Source organism: Diadema antillarum, unplaced genomic scaffold (assembly GCF_040938485.1).
Source record: "Diadema antillarum isolate AM-2024a unplaced genomic scaffold, OU_Dant_1.0 seq00001009_RagTag, whole genome shotgun sequence".
Classification (NCBI taxonomy): Eukaryota; Metazoa; Echinodermata; class Echinoidea; order Diadematoida; family Diadematidae; genus Diadema; species Diadema antillarum.
Window position 1 is genome coordinate 89,769 of NW_027271845.1, and position 8,491 is coordinate 98,259.

Here is an 8,491-nt window from a genome sequence, read left to right on the forward strand (position 1 = left end):
TCCCTACCGGGATGGGGTTGGGGTTGAACACTTTTTCAGAAATTAGGGGCGCAATTTTCGCGCTTGCCCCGGGCGCCGTTTCCCCTAGATACGCCACTGTTGCACTGTAACATGCAATGAACTCCAGTAGTCTTCATATTCAAACATGTTTAGCATTCTATACATGCACCCTTTATACACTTCAAGAACAAAACTGCACGTGAAATAAGTAGCCAAAGCATTCGTGATTCTTTCTCGTTGGGAATAGCACTCATCCCGAAAATGTTTATTTAGATATCATTAAATGGTGGCAAAAACAGCGAATTTTCTATTCTTAACGTCCGATGGCATCAATTGGGGTCTGTAAATTGAAGTTGATACTAGTGTTTGAGCAGGTGGTGCAAATCGAATCTTCATAAATCACCAGATTTTTTTCTCGAGCGTATTGTCTTATTAATAGTATAAATACTCAAGAATATAGACGTTTTGAAAAATTACCATGAACCAGAAATTACCACAGTTTTCGGGTTCATTAATGGCGATAAGACAGTAATGCCTTCATGGTTTATACTGAAACACGTCGTATTGAATGAAACTTAACCTTGATGTCATAAACGTGCATCCCATCTCCCCGGATTATCAATTTCAATCAAGAAGTGAAATGGTTCCATCCATGAATTTAACTGTCTAAAGATAAATATTAGCTTTGATTGATATAAATGCGCAATAAAGTATTCAAGGAACATTTTGCTTTTACACGTTGATCCATCCGGTTAATTCAGTTTGACATTATTACACGTGACAATTTCCAATTTTGAAATCATTACCTTCAGGCAATGAAATTGTTGACTGATAATACAGGGCTCCACACTAACTTTTTTGTTTGGTGGCCCGAGAGAAAAATTTGGTGGCCCGAAAAAAACAATAAAAAACATTAAAAGTCCTTTTTTTTAAATGAGTCAAATATTTAAGTTTTATCATTGTCAGAATAATTGGAAGTTGGACAAAATCTACTCATAGATAAACCTTAACAAAATCGCAACACTCACTCTCAGGCACTCATTCAGTCCTTTTCATCCATCCTTTAAACAAATTTAACTGCTAATTTCCGGCGCAAAAAGTTATGAATTTATTGACATACTTTTCAAAAAACTTTGGTGGCCCGAGGCGGGCCACCAAATTTGCCCTTTTTAAAAATTTGGTGGCCCGGCTTTCATTTTTGGTGGCCCCGGGCCACCGGGCCACCGTTAGTGTCGAGCCCTGGATAATATCATGAAAGACTACCTAAAGGGATTCCGCACCAATTCTATTTTGTCCGCTTTGGAATGTCACTATAATATCTGACGGACTGATAAAAATAAATGAGCCAAAGTTGATTTACGGGAAAGCAGATAAACACGGAAAATTAATATGTGTAGGTCAGAATAACAATATTTCAGCAATTTGAGCAAGAGAAAGAATTCTTTACATTGAAACATGGCGACGTGCACTTTTATGGGCATACTGTAGGGCCTATAGGTTTCACGTCCATTTTCGTCATCATTATTTTCATTTCAGTAAAAAACAAAGTGATTTCAATTTCGTCACGCACAGACTATGTGCGAATGTTCATTCCAACTTTGTCTTTTGTCGACCGGTTTTGAAACATTGACATTTCACCCATTTCCCATTGCAATTCAGATTCGTGGGTCACAGTATCTCTAGCTGAGCACGAGACAGCAAATTCAGTTTTGTCCATTGGCATTCATTTCCGTCAAAGTTTCACCCCAAATCGTCTTTCATATGGTACTAAGAATCTGAGTATGATGGCGGGATAAGAGCATATGTCTGCGTGGTTTGTAGATTCCTAACTCAACGGTGTCTTTTTTTTTCTTTCTCAAACATGTCAAATGGAACGCTATATATACGAGTCTTTAAGATGTTCTCAAACTCTACAAACATGACAAAGCACATTATTTTCATTCAATTTCTTTTGACATAATTATGATCCTAGGGGTTCAATTCTTTGAATGTAAATGATCTTAAACTTGATATTGCTTATGTCCTGTTGACTTGAAGAAATGCATGGCATTCAATTCAATTATTACGTTATTTCCATCGAATAAAAAGCGATGCATAACACCAAGGAAGCAACGAAAGTAAAGAAGTACAAGCTAGTACAAAATGTATGTGCAAATGAAATAAATGTACAATAGTATAACACAAACAATGCATAGTTTGCAGAAATGACATCACAATGTAAATGAAGCGATGGAAAATGTAAGTAATCCACTAAAACGCAGAGCTTGTATACAGACGTGGATCTTTCGGTAAACAATTTGCAAGTAACATATCTATCCAAACTATATGTTGAATAAAAGCATTCGTTACGTTAGCTGCTGCGAAAGATTATGTCACTAGTCACTTAACCATAATCATCTATCTATAGGCGCTGAGCAAAATTCCTTTTTCTGATAAGTCACACTCGAGTAGTCCTATAACTTTCTTCTCATCTGTCTTTCCCATTTACAAAATCGACTGATTAACCAATATTTACTATAAATCACTTATTTCATGGTTGTTATGTATGCCCCTACACAGCAAAAAAAAACAAAAAAAACAAAAACAAAACAAAACAAAACAAAAAACAAAACACCTAAACTTTATAACTGCAGGATCACGTAGTCACTGTACTATGTTTGAATAGCAGGTCGCTATGACTATTCCAGCAAACATCAAATGATTACAAATAAAGACTATTAATATGTTTTACTAATAGTCATATAAGTGTGAACAACACGGATGCAGACACAGTGCATCTCAGACGCAAACAACATCCACGTTAATTTCAAAGTCATCGTCAGGTTTTCTGACTGATTGCTTGCTTTTCAGACCTGGTGATGTTACATTTCGTTCACATTTTATTTTGGGACACTCAACATTGCTCGAGAGACTTTCCCACGCATGCATGCCGAAATGAATTCAAGTGATCTTTCCAACTATATCCCAGCATGAATCAACGAGATGTCCTCTGCGAGGAGACACCGTGTAAACAAACCCAGAGCCATCAAGACGTTGGGCAGTCATCTCTGCGACAGCTGATGTCAGGCGGGTCAGAGTCAACGGCCACACCCTGTCCTCTGATACCATCAGAGAGCGCTCCTCAGCGACGTGCGCAGGTCATTGAAAGCGAGGGCGGCGATAGGCCTACACTAACCTTGTAAGGGGCGGATCGAAACAGAGGGGGACGGGGGCAGGGAGATAGTGTTGACTATTATGTAATAATCGTCCTTGTATAAGTGCTATAAAATTGTCATAAGATGTTATGTTAAAATTTTATCTTATTCTTATATCCTCCATGAATTAAAATCCGTTCGGTGCTAATAGAATTGGTCCACATAATGCATAGCTGGAAACTCTCAGTTTGTTTATTACTCTTTCAGAGGACTTTTTCATGATAAATCAGGGATCGCGGGAATTCAACTTGAATTCAACTTGAGAAAAGTGTGCCACGCCGTGACGTCATTTTCATAGCACATTGCACTATACCATGTATGGCATCATATTCATGGTTATTATTCATCGATAACGTGTGTAAAGTGATATCGGTATCGGCCCCTTAGACCATGCATTGTGTAAAATCATATCCACTGATATACCGCAACATGTATTTGAACAAACAACCAAACTAACACCATTGTATATTGTAAATGGAAACCTTTCGTAATAAATCTTACATAAAACAAATATAATAATGCAATAAATTTCGAGGGTATAGTGAAATTATGGATTTCTTGTTGACAGGGTTAGGATCACTATTATCTCCCAGTCTGTGTCCTTCGGAAAATAGTGCTATAATTCCTGTCACCTTGGTATCGGTATTTTCAACTGGAAACTCTCAGTTTGTTTATTACTCTTTAAGAGGACTTTTTCATGATAAATCAGGGATCGCGGGACTTTATTTACTCTCGTGCATGCTTCTGTAATGTTTTCTTTGCATGTATTTTTATGTGCGACCAAGCAACATTAATGAGCCTGATCAAACTGATCAAGGTGAATAATTTATTGTACAACTATTTTTTATGTATCATAATGGTTGCAGGGCTTTATATAACTCTTGTATTAATCTTGTTAGTACTAAGAACTCTGTGCATGAACGAATTTTTACCTTGTGATTAAGCAGCATAATATAAGGTATAAGGGGAATGCTAAATCAGCTGCTTTCATTTATTTGTAATCCTATATTGTATCAAAAATGATTTTGATTATTGAACGCAATTTAATAAGAACACGCAAAAAAAAAGTGTACTGGAAGGGGGAGGGAGAAGGGGCGTTTATAGGCTATTAAATGCTTATGGCTGAGTGAAGGGGCGATACTCCCCCTACTTCTTCCCTTCTACGACCCCGTGAAGAATTACACGGCAGAGCTTTGGGAAGGTTATGGGATTCTCTTTACACTATACCGCGGCTCCAGAAAAGGTATAGGATAGATTCCCGAGAGTTCTCCAAGCAAAAGAGCAAGGGGATGGACAGGTGTGGTGGGATGGGGTGTAGGACCAGTGGCGTATCTAGGGAAAACGGCGCCCGGGGCAAGCGCGAAAATTGCGCCCCTAATTTCTAAAAAAGTGTTCAACCCCAACCCCATCCCGGTAGACTTTAAACAAAGTCCACATGATATGCTTTTTCAAGCACTTAAAAGGGGTCTTTTGAGGGTGATTTAAATGTAATGAATTTTGATAAATTTTGGCGAGCGAGCGCAGCGAGCTTTTTTGCTAATCAAATCTTACAATTCCAATCAAGATCGATAGTGACGGCCTTATAGATAACGATTTATACCAACAAACTGCATGAGGAATTTAAAAAGTACTCTAAATTAGTACGCGCGAGTTAGCCGAAATTTGTATATTTCCACGTCATCATCACGTTTTGTTCTTATCTCTTTTTTCTTTTTTCTTTTTTTTGGATAAATTTTGGCGAGCGAGCGCAGCGAGCGAGCCGAAAATTTTTGTATTTTAGCTCACAAAACATGGAATTCTTGTCATTTTTTGCTTATTAAATCTTACAATTCTAATCAAGATATATATAGTGACGACCTTATATAGATAACGATTTATACCAACAAACTGAGGACTTATAATACTAGTACTCTAAATTAGTACGAGCGAGTGAGCCGAACTTTGTATATTTCCGCGTCATCATTACGTTTTGTTCTTATCTTTTTTTATTTGGTTTTTTTTGCGCCCCCCCCCCCATATGTTCGAAACCGTTGGCGTCCTCTCTTGATCCAATCGGCGATCGCTTCAGAACGAATGAAATTGCAGCCGCTGCTCCGTGAAACATTTTTCCTGCTTAATATAAAATGACATGTGTGAACACAATAGACATTGTCATTTTGTGCGCGTCATCGTCACGTTTTGTTCTTATCTTCTTCTCTTTTTTTTTTGATAAATTTTGGCGAGCGAGCGCAGCGAGCGAGCCGAAAATTTTTGTATTTCAGCTTACAAAACATTGAATTCTTGTCATTTTTTGCTTATTTCATCTTACAATCCTAATCAAGTTATAGTGACGTCCTTATAGAATCATAACGATTTATACCAACAAACTGTGGACTTGAAAAAAATACTCTAAATTGTAAGAGCGAGTGAGCCGAAATTTGCATATTTCCGCGTCATCATTACGTTTTGTTCTTATATTGCTTGATGTTTTTTTTGCGCCCCCCCCCGTATGTTCGAAACCGTTGGCGCCTTCTTTTGATCCAATTGGCGATCGCTTCAGAACGAAAGAAACTGCAGCCGCTGCTCCGTGAAACATTTTGCCTGCTAAACATAAAATGACATGTGTGAACACAATAGACATTGTCATTTTGTCCGCGTCATCATCACGTTTTGTTCTTACCTTCTTTATCTATATAAATTTTGGCGAGCGAACGCAGCGAACGAGCCGAAAATTTTTGCATTTCAGCTGACAGAACATGGAATTCTTGTGTGAACACAATAAACATTGTCATTTTGTCCGCGTCATCATCATGTTTTGTTGTTATCTTATTTGATTTGGTTCTCTGCCCCCCCCCCCCCCTTTTCCGGGCGAGTTTTTTTTTTCTTTTTCTTTTTCTTCTTCTTCTTCTTCTTCTTTTTCTTTTTCTTCTTCGTTTTTTTTTTCTTCTTCTTTTGTTTCTTTTTCTTCTTCTTTTTTTTTCTTTTTCTTTTTTTTCTTTTTCTTCTCCTTTTTTTTTCCTTTTTTTTTCATTTTTTTTTTGCGCCCCGAAGGAGTGGCGCCCGGGGCACGTGCCCCCCTTGCCCCCCCCTAGATACGCCACTGTGTAGGACCTTTGATATTATTCGGTATGTGCACAAACGAGAAACAAATGGGGCATGTTCTTAACCCAGAAAAGGGGATTTAACTCTATTTTGTATGTTTCGAAATTTAACGAGCCAAAGACGATGCCCTATTGAAGCGTAAAAATGCGTTCCTTCGTTGAAGGATTTACCAAGTTCATACTATGACATGCCCTGCAGCCCCCCCCCCCCCCACACACACACACAAAAAAAAACAAACAAACACATACAATTGCTCTTCGTCAAAAAAAGGAAAAAATCGCAAATGAAATAAATATAAAATGATAACAAAACTCATAAACCCTCTCCTGGGGTTCCGCCCGTATATTCTTCGATTCTCGAACAGCTTTCGTAGCTGTTGTATGCATAGTGTACCTGAATACTGTCATACATGTCCATGCATTGTGGCTTCCTTATTGTGGTTTAAATTACACATTGCTTGGATGTGCTGGTATACACTTGTACAACCTTGGTTTCCATGAAATTTGTCTGTTGATGTCACGTTGTCTACCATGATCTATACGATGTACTTTTATTTTTTCTTTCAACTCTTTTGGCAAAACTTCATTTAAAAAGCAAGAAAGATTTAAGCTTTTGATTACAACTTTTACTATGCAATATATTCTACTTTACATCAAGATAACTTTTCTGTTACCACGCTTTCTTTCATTATTATACTTAATTCTTTCCACACATGAATGTGTTTTGTTGCTAAGTCGAAGCTTGTTTAGCCTATTACATAGTGATTAACAGGATTCGAGTTGTCATCCTTGCAGAACTATTGCATATAGTGATTTGAATTGTATGTGTCGTTAAACCAACCGAGGAACAAGAGCAGGCGATAATGTCACACTGTTTTCATGATAACATGTATATACGTCTGCCCTTGTTTGGTACATGCAACCTGTTTATCTTTTCTTTGTTATACAGAACATTAAGAACAAAACGTGCACTTATAACAACATAATATCACATAAACTGATAGGACACAGCCTACCTAATCACAAACTTATTCCACTGCACTTTGCATGACCTATGTGTCTGATTTTCGAATCCTTCCCGTTGCCCGCGATGTTTCAAGTTCGGAAGAGTCTTTCTGTCTATACGAATGTATCACCTTACAAGGATATCCGCGGAAGATTATAAGCGTTGCTATACATGCTATAGCAAAGAAACACGGAACAAGCACGCATGCATATGTGATAAAACTGCAAAGAAATAGTGCAGATAAACAGAAGTTCCGGTTATATTGTTACTGTTCGCCGACACTTACAAACAGGACGATCATATCATCTTTTATAGGCCCAACTGCGTGTTCGACGATCTTTTTATTCAACGATAGGTATGGTTCAAAATCAACCTTCCGCTCACCAGTTTTGGGTTTGTTGTTCTCTTGAAAAAGCTATATCTCTCCTTTGCTTGTGTTAAAAATGAAGAGACAGCAAATGAGATTAAAAAAACCCCGTCGGTCCTATTAGCTGTGAACAATATCAATACACAAAATATTTACACAATGCAAGAGCGGTCAAATCTCAATTTATTCCATTGTTCTTGTTCATGCTTTAAATTTGGTTTACTCACCTTGTGACATTGATAGGCCTTTTAATATCTGTTAAATATCATAATAAAACATGTTCATAATTCATCGACCCCTTGTGGTTTTAGATCTCTTCGAGTGATTTGTAACAGTTAAAACGGTTCAATAATGCATGCACATTAAGCCGTACAGTTTGAGAAATATACGATTAAAAGTTGTAATTGTCATCTGGCAACCAAATCCAAGTATCTAAAGTACCTCCTTGACGCAAATAAACCCATACATCAATATAGTCACCGACTGAAAACTGCAATGTATACCGACGAAGATTCAGTAACAAAAGACTTACTTATTCTCATATTAATATCTCACTTAACCACCACCGAGTGTCACAGCATAATGTGTGGCATCTGAGTATCTTCCTATGGTGACATCTACACGACTTTGTTCCTGCAACTATTATCCCGGCTCCGGTCTTCTTTTCTCCAAGGACTTAGGGTAATGGTTATAGGACTTTAGGTTTAATTCGGTGTGAGGATTGGGATTAGGATTAGGATTCGGGATTATGTTTTAGGGTTGAATCTATCAGTTTGGCTTAACGCGCAGATTCATGGGAGCAATATTGTCACAGGAGCAAGTGTCATTGAACCATACATCACAA